General features: G+C 54.7%; 5 long non-coding RNA genes across 5 annotated transcripts in view; all 5 read left to right on the top strand.

The window, feature by feature from the left end:
* The window catches only part of LOC127028114 (uncharacterized), a 22483-nt gene extending 14358 nt beyond the window's left edge, over positions 1-8125 (top strand). Inside the window, exon 4 of the long non-coding RNA XR_007767945.1 lies at positions 8030-8125. This is a non-coding gene — a long non-coding RNA (uncharacterized LOC127028114). The remainder of the gene's footprint in view (positions 1-8029) is intronic.
* On the top strand, positions 1784-2089 carry LOC127028119 (uncharacterized). Its single transcript, XR_007767955.1, has 3 exons — positions 1784-1814; positions 1910-1973; positions 2063-2089. It is a non-coding gene; the product is annotated as an uncharacterized LOC127028119 (long non-coding RNA).
* On the top strand, positions 2096-2381 carry LOC127028120 (uncharacterized). Its single transcript, XR_007767956.1, has 3 exons — positions 2096-2118; positions 2203-2243; positions 2330-2381. It is a non-coding gene; the product is annotated as an uncharacterized LOC127028120 (long non-coding RNA).
* On the top strand, positions 4161-4566 carry LOC127028118 (uncharacterized). The gene is made up of 3 exons (XR_007767954.1): positions 4161-4304; positions 4389-4429; positions 4516-4566. It is a non-coding gene; the product is annotated as an uncharacterized LOC127028118 (long non-coding RNA).
* LOC127028115 (uncharacterized) lies at positions 6775-7479 on the top strand. The gene is made up of 3 exons (XR_007767948.1): positions 6775-7081; positions 7167-7229; positions 7322-7479. It is a non-coding gene; the product is annotated as an uncharacterized LOC127028115 (long non-coding RNA).
* Positions 8126-8422: the final 297 nt, after the last annotated feature.

Raw genomic sequence — 8422 nt, forward strand, 5'->3', positions numbered from 1 at the left:
TGGGCAGTATCTCAGCATGTGCCTTTTGCTTTGGTGTTTTTTCAGATGCCGCAAGAGGCTCGGAGGGGCAAAGCCGCATGCGACGAGCGGTCTGAGAAGGTGAGGCTGTTGTCGGCCGGGTCGGTGTCTAATAGCAAAGTGTTACATGGCCACTCAGTTAAGCATTTCTCTTTTTTTGCAGGTGCCCTGCGGGCTGCCTTTGGAATTGGATGTGCATTTGTGGTGAGCTGGGGTAGCAGCGAGGAGGCGGGGCCGGTGACTTCTCCAAGCGCAACGGTAGTCTTCTGTCTTTTGGTGTCTTAGGTGCCACAAGCGATGACGGCCGCAGCGTCCGAGACTGGAATTCCTGCGGAGCAGGTGAGCGGAAGGCCACGTTGCTTTTGAGGAGGAGGGTGTTGTGGAAGAGGTCTGTGTCGACCGACAGGATGCTTACTGCTGCACTATTTGGTTTTTTTTTTTTTTTTGCAGGTGACAAAGAGGAATCTGGCAACTGCGGGAATATCCTGGTTCGCTGATGTGGTTTTTGTTGAGGATGGATCAGACCCCGGCCCTCTGACAGCTAAGTTGAGGGAGCAGGGATGGGGAGCGGGCCCCGTGGGAGGGACGAGGTTGGGAACTGCAGGGAGGGTTTTGAAGTTAGCATAGGGAGAGGGCTGTCCAGGAATAGTCCCCTTTGGGCAGCTAAAGGAAGCAGGTTACTTCTCGGTACGATGCTAGCGTGTGCCGGCAGGCAGTTCCAGCCTGTGTCTGTCTCGGTGTGTTTGTGTAGTATGTCTTCTGTGTCTTAGACCTTCTTGGGTCTCGATGTCCTCGTTGCTCTCTCGAGGAGCACAGCGTGCGCCTCGGGTGCCATCCCTCGGTCTCGAATGCCGTACCATCGGCATAGTGCCAATCGGGTGCTTCTTTTCTTGCGTGACAAGCTTAAAGCGTGGCTAGGTCTTGCTTCTGACAAGTTTCCGGTCGTCCGCTTTGCGGCATTGTTCCGGGCTGCGTCAGCAGCTCTGACCTTGACGGTCCGTTTCGCGGATACCTTTCTGGACTTCTTCCCTGCATCCCTACGTTCTTAGGTGCATGCCTACATTCTTAGGCTCCCTGCACATGCCTCATCCCGTTGCAGCCGTATCTTTGTAACGGGCCACAGTGTTTGACTCTTCTCGGGCTGCCATAGAGTCTTCCTCATGGCCCCTTGGTCTTCTCGCCCGATGATGTCTCTTGTCCCAGAGTCATGCTTTGAGAGCTTTTTTATGTGTCTGGTCGTGCCATTTGTCTGGTTTGTGTGCAGCGTTGGTCTCTGCATGTTTGTATCTGGTTGGAGCCGCTCTGCCTGCGGCATAGCGGTGATAGTCAGCAAAAGAGTAACAACAAGATTCTAAGGCTAACATGCTGATAAGCCTAGACTTTGTAGGCAAAGAGCGTACAGTCCATTTCAGAGCAAAGAGCCAGATAGGCAGCAGGCGAGGAGAGTTTCCTGTAGCGCTATGTAGAGACCCGGGGCATGACCAGATTTTTTTTTATTGGCAGCTGCTGTCGACTCCAGATGGTATTCCTAAATGGCATCAAGACCTCTGGAATGGTTAAGCTATCATTCAGCATCCAGGTGACTTGTTTAAATAATAATTGTTTTCAGATGCAGAGGGACAAGATATGCCCCAGAGAGCGACGGAAGAGGTGAGCGGAGCGACGTGAGAAGGTGGGTCGGTGAGTGTCGTCGGAGGGAAGATGGGACCGGTGGCTAGATGACTAGCTTACAGGTTTTGAGCTTTTATTTTGAAGGCGGGAAGCAGGACATAGGCACCGGAGCTGACTCGGGCAAGGTGAGCCCTGTCTAGTGAGCTGAAGGAGCAGTTATTTTTCAGGTGTCGTAGTGTTGGTGAAGTTAGAAGCATCCCTTGTTGTCTGTCTCTTATAGGTGGTACCCGAGCCTCGACGTGGCAACCTGTAAACAGCAGAGGCAGGGCCGGCGAGCGGCCGAGGTAAAGGAGCGGGAGATGGGAATCGGTGCGGTCAGGCCGTGGTTTCGGGCAGTATCTCAGCATGTGCCTTTTGCTTTGGTGTTTTTCAGATGCCGCAAGGAGGCTCGGAGGGGCAAAGCCGCATGTCGACGAGCGGTCCGAGAAGGTGAGGCTGTTGTCGGCCGGGTCGGTGTCTAATAGCAAAGTGTTACATGGCCACTCGGTTAAGCATTTCTCTTTGGTTTTGCAGGTGCCCTGCGGGCTGCCTTTGGAATTGGATGAGCATTTGAGGTGAGCTGGGGTAGCGGCGAGGAGGAGCACGGGGCCGGTGACTTCTCCCAAGCGCAACGGTAGTCTTCTGTCTTTTGGTGTCTTAGGTGCCACAAGCGATGACGGCCGCAGCGTCCGAGACTGGAATTCCTGCGGAGCAGGTGAGCGGAAGGCCACGTTGCTTTTGAGGAGGAGGGTGTTGTGGAAGAGGTCTGTGTCGACCGACAGGATGCTTACTGCTGGCACTATTTGTTTTTTTTTTTTTTTTTTGCAGGTGACAAAGAGGAATCTGGCAACTGCGGGAATATCCTGGTTCGCTGATGTGGTTTTTGTTGAGGATGGATTCAGACCCCCGGCCCTCTGACAGCTAAGTTGAGGGAGCAGGGATGGGAGCGGGCCCCGTGGGGAGGGGACGAGGTTGGGAACTGCAGGGAGGGGTTTTGAAGTTAGCATAGGGGAGAGGGCTGTCCAGGAATAGTCCCCTTTGGGCAGCTAAAGGAAGCAGGTTACTTCTCGGTACGATGCTAGCGTGTGCCGGGCAGGGCAGTTCCAGCCTGTGTCTGTGTTGCTGTGTTGTTTGTGTAGTATGTCTTCTGTGTCTGAGACCTTCCTCGGATCTCGATGTCATCATCGCTTTTTGCGCTCAAGGAGCGCAGCATGCGCCTCGGGTGCCATCCCTCGGGTCTCGAATGCCCGTACTCATCGGCATAGTGCCAATCGGGTGCCGCTTTTCTTGCGTTGCGAGCTTAAAGCGCGGATCGTCTTTGGAAGCCTCCGGTCGGTCCCCTCTTTGCGGCGGCGTTCCGGGCTGTGTCAGCAGCTCTGTTCTCTAGCCATCCCTTGTCACGGACCGGGACGACTTCTCTGCGTCCTCACGTTCTTAGGTCTTGAAGCCAGGCTGCTCGCGCATCCGTCATCTCTGTTTTGCCAGTAACTTCTTTTAACGGGCCGTTATGTTCAACTCTTTTTCTGGGGCTGCCGTAGAGTCTCCTCGCCTCGCTGTTGCACCCCTGTAGGTCTTCCTGCCCGACAGAGTCTCCTGTCTGGGAGTCATTCTTCTTGCCGAGAATTTTCTCTCGTCTTTGAATCGCATTGTTTGTAGCGTTCTGCGTAGTGTCGGTCCGTGCGTGTTTGGCGCGGAGCTGCCCTGCCCAGGGGTGTGGAGTCAGGGGTAGGTGGAATAGCGAAAAGAGCCTACGGTTAATATGTTGATATGCCTCGACCATTTAGGCGACGGTTGTACAGTCATCTCGGATGGAGTAGCTGTCGGCAGACTGTGCGAACGGTCATTTCAGTAGCGTTTTATGGAGATGATTGGAGCCTTCTGGGAGGGGCTGTTCAGCGGTAGGGAAGCAGATTGAATCTCAAAGGTGTGAAGGCTTGTATGTGTGGGGCTTGAAGTTTGGTCTGTTTTTTTTGATTTTTTTTTTTTTTTTTTTTTTAATGGCAAGCTGTAGCTGGACTCTAGATGGTATTCCTAAATAGAAACAAGACCTGTGGAATGGTTAAGCTACTGATCGGCATGTGGGTGACTTGTTAAATAATTTTTTTTTTCAGATGCAGAGGGACAAGAGACGCACCAAAGAGCGATGGAGGAGAGTTGAGCGCCGTGAGAAGGTAGGTCGGCGTGTGGTGTTGGAGGGAAGGTGGACTGGTGGCTATATGACTACATTATGGTGCGTGGTCTGTTGTTTTGGGGGGGGGGGGTGTCGTCTTTTTTTGGAAGGTGTGAAGCGATGAACAAAGCAGGATATCGGCACCGGAGCTGACTCAGGCAAGGTGAGCCCTGTCTAGTGGGCTGCAGTAGCGGTTATTTTTCAGGTGTCATAGTGTTGGTGAAGTTGTAAGCATCGTTTGTTTGTGTTTCACAGGTGGTACCTGAGCGTCAACGTGCCAGCCCAAAGCGACGGAGGCCAGGCGGGCGAGCGGCCAGGTATAGGAGAGGGTAAGAGGAATTGCTGTGGCCAGGCTGTGGTTTCAGGCAGTATCTCAGCATGTGCATTTTTCTTTTTTTCTTTTTTTTCAGGTGCTGTACGCAGCCTCAGAGGGGCGAAGCCGTGTGCCGGTGACCGGTCTGAGAAGGTGAGGCGGTTGTGGGCCGGGTTGGCGTCTAGTAGCACACTACTGTATGGCAGCTCAGTTACACGTTTCTCTCTGGTTTTTCAGGCACCGTGCGGGCTGCCTTTGGAATTGGACGTGCAGTTGTGGTGAGCTGGGGTAGGAGCGAGGAGGAGCGTGGGCCGGTGACTTCTCCCAAGCGCAACAGTAACGCTTTTTTTCCTCGGTATCTTAGGTGCCACAAGCGATGATGGCCGCAGCGTACGACTCTGGAACGAGCAGGTGAGCAGAATGCCACGGCACATTCGAGAAGGGGGGTGTTGTGGAAGAGGCTGGCATTGATCGATGTGATGCTTACTGCTGGCGCTATTTGGTTTTTTATTGCAGATGAAGAAGAGGAAAGTGGTGACCGTAGGAACCTCCCAGTTAGCTGATATGGGTGTGGCTTTTTTTGTCGAGGATGGATTCAGACGCCCGGCCCTCTGACAGCTAAGTTGAGGGAGCAGGATGGGGAGCGGGCCCCGCGGGGAGGGGACGAGGTTGGGAACTGCAGGGAGGGGTTTTGAAGTTAGCGTAGGGGAGAGGGCTGTCCAGGAACAGTTCCCTTTGGGCAGGTAAGGGGAAGCAGATTACTTCTCGGTACGATGCTAGCGTGTGCCGGGCAGGGCAGTTCCAGCCTGTGTCTGTGTTGCTGTGTTGTTTGTGTAGTCTGTCTTCTGTGTCTTAGACCTTCCTCAGGTCTTGATGTCCTCTTCTCGCTCAAGGAGCACAGCGTGCGCCTCGGGTGCCATCCCTCGGGTCTCGAATGCCCGTACTCATCGGCATAGTGCCAATCGGGCGCCGCTTTTCTTGCGTAACAAATGTAAAGTGTGGATCGGTCTCGTTTCTTGGCAGCTTCCGTTTGGTCCTCTTTTGCTCTCTTGTTCTAGGCTGTGTCAGCAGCTCTGTTCTCTAGCCATCCGTTTTCATGGACCGGGGCTTCTTCCCTGCGTCCTCACATTCTTAGGTCTTGAAGCCAGGCTGCTTGCGCATCCATCATCTTCGTTTTGACAGCAACTTCTTGTAACGGGCCGTCACGTTAGACTCTTTTTCTGGGGCTGCCGTAGAGCCTCCCCGCCTCACCGTTGCGGCCTTGCGGAGCTCCTTGCCTGACAGCATCTCCGGTCTGGGAGTTGTTCTTCTTGCTGAGAGTTTTCTCTCGTCTTTGAATCGCATTGTTTGTAGCGTTCTGCATAGCGTTGGTCTGTGTGTGTGTGTGTTTGGCGCGGAGCTGCTCTGCCCAGGGGTGCGGAGTCAGGGGTAGGTGGAATAGCAAAAAGTGTCTATATTGGAATTGGATGAGCATTTGAGGTGAGCTGGGTAGTAGCAAGGAGGGTCACGGGGCCGGTGACTTCTCAAGCCCAATCGTACGTTGGTGTGTCTCAGTATCTTCGTAGCCAGAAGCTACGATGAGGGTAAGGGGAATGCTACGGCCCTTTTGAGGAGGGAGGTGTTGTGGAAGAGGTCGGTGTTGACCGGTGTGTGTGAAGTTAGCGTAGGGGAGAGGGCCGTCCGGGAACTTTTCAGCACGAGACTAGTGTGGGCAGGGCAGTTCCAGCCTGTGTCTGTGTTGCTGTGTTGTTTGTGTAGTCTGTCTTCTGTGTCTTATACCATACCTTTATCGGGTCTTAATATCTTTGTAGCTCTTTGATCGGCAGGGACCTCGGTAGTCTTCCCGAGAGTCCCGAGCGCATCGCCTCATCGGCATCGCACCCATCGAGCCTTCTTGTCTCGCGCTTATAGCTTAAAGCGTGGATCGGTCTGGCATGCGTCGCGCCGTAGATGCTTTTGAGCGGTCATCTCTCGAGGTGGCGAGCTAGGTGGCGCTTGCGGCTCCGCTCTTGAGACTTCTGTTTGTACAGAGTTGTCTTCTGGGGTTTCATTCCCATGTTCTTAACGGTCTTAGGTCTTAAAGCCTGGCTTCTTACGCATCCATCATTCTGGTTTTGACGGTAGCTTTCTCTCGCAGGCCGCAGCGGTCGCCTCTCTTTCTCGAGGCCGCTATAAAGCATCTGCGCCATCGTGGCACCGTAGGGCTTCTCTGTCGGCCACATCTTCCCTACGGCAGTCGGTCTTCTCGCTCGCGGTCGTCTCGTGTCTCACGGTCACGTTATTTGTGGCGTCTGTGTGCGGTGTCGGTCTGCGTCGGGGTCGGAGCTGCCCTGCCCAGGGGTGTAGCAATGCGGTGTAGCAAGGCACGGTGTTGTGATAATATGTTGATCTGCTCAAATTGTTTTGACAAAGACCGTACGGTTCATCTCTGGGCCAGTAGCTGTAGACAGCTGCCACAGAGTTATTTTCATTGTGTTTTGCAGGTGCCGGAGGTCAGACTCTGGCCTTCTGGGAGCGGCAGTTTGCGCGGCGGTCGAGCGGGTTGAATCTTGAATGTGCCTTAGCTTGTATATGTGGGGCTCAATATCTGGGGTTTGGTTTTTCCTTTTTTTTTTATTCCCGGGTGTAGTTAGAAGGCACACGCAAAAAGAAGACGGACCTTTTGTCTCGCCAAGCTATCGGTCAGCATCCGGGTGACTCGCTTTACACGGTTTGTTCGGGTTTTTCCGACGCGGAGCGACGAGCCGCGTGCCGAAGGACGACGGAAGAGGCGAGCGGAGCGCCGGGTGAAGGCGGGCCGGCGTCCGATGTCGGCGGATCGGCACAACTGTCGGCGGTTCTGACTGGCTTATGCTTTTTCAGTTTATGCTTTTCTAGATGCAAATCGATGTATGAAGCGGGATATCCGCACCGGAGCGGACTTTGGCAAGGTGAGCGATGACCGGTGTGCTGAAGTAGCGCTTCTTTGTGGTGTCGTATTATTGACGTAGCTAAAATCATACTTTGTTGTTTCAGATTTACAGAGGGCGGGCCGGGCTCGGCACAGAGGACCGAAGAATCTGACTCTGAGCGGCCGAGGTGAAGGAGCGGGAGAGAGGAAGCGCCGTGAGCGGGCGGAGGATTTGGGCGATATGTCAGCATGTACTTTTTTCTCTTTTTTTTTTTGGCAGGGGCCGTGCTCCTTTGCAGAGGGGCGAAGCTGCACAGCCGCAAGCGGTCGGAGAAAAGGCGAGAGACTCGTTAAGCGGTCCGCTCCGGCTCAAATTTCCGAGGAGCTCACGGTAACTCGGCCGAGCGTTTGTCTCTGGTTTTGCCGGTGCCGCGAAGGCTTTCCTCAAACGGCTGAGGATTTGAGGCGAGTCGGCGGAGGAGAGAGGAGCGGCAGGGCGGGAACCGCAGAGCGGGTTATCGCTTCCGATTACGACGGGCGCTTTATCTCTCCGGTTTTCCGGCTTCCACGGGAGATGCTGGCCGCAACAACTGATTTTTTTGGGAGCGGCGTGGCACTTGCGGGGAGGGTGTCGTCGCGGTAGAGGTCGGCGCCGGCCGGCGTGTCGGTGACCGGCGGCGCTCTGTGTTGCGGGCGATGAAGAGGAATCCGGCGAACGCGGGAGCATCCCGGTTAGACGATGTGCTCCTGATGAGGATGGATTCTGGATCCCGTCCTCCGAAAGGTAAGTCAAGGGGCAAAAGCGGCGGGTGGGGGGGGGCCAGAAGGAGGTTTAATGTCAGGGTTGCAGAGAGGGCTATTTAGGCTCCGTTAAGTCTGGGGGCGGATAGCGGGCCCGGGGTCCGTTCCGCAGGATGCGAACGTTCCGGCCCGTGTCCTAGCGTCATTTGCGTCGTGCGCGTTCCGTCTCATACGGTGCTTTTTGCAGGTCTCTATGTTCTGGCCCACGGCCTCTGCGCTCGTCACGCACCTCGGTAGGCGTCCGTAGGGTCTCTAATGCCTCGTCGGTTTGGCATAGGGCCTGTCGAGCGCTTCGGGTCTCGTGAAGGCAGCCTCGAGGGCGTTTTGCATCATGGATGTTGCCGGACGGTCGCCTTTGCGGAGGCGATCCGGGCCGGAACGACAGCTCTGCTCTTTGAAAGTTGTGTTTCTGTGGAGATCCCCTACAGCATTTCATCCCTGCGTCCTTACGGGCTTAGGTCTTAAAGCCTGACTTGTCACACATCCGTTGTTCTGGGTTTGTATTGCATTGCAACGCTCTACCGGTTTTGACTGCCATCTGAGACCGCCTCGCTTTTGCAGCGCTTTGTGTCGTATTGCG

This window comes from Gymnogyps californianus, unplaced genomic scaffold (genome assembly GCF_018139145.2).
Source record: "Gymnogyps californianus isolate 813 unplaced genomic scaffold, ASM1813914v2 HiC_scaffold_185, whole genome shotgun sequence".
In the NCBI taxonomy this organism is placed as follows: Eukaryota; Metazoa; Chordata; class Aves; order Accipitriformes; family Cathartidae; genus Gymnogyps; species Gymnogyps californianus.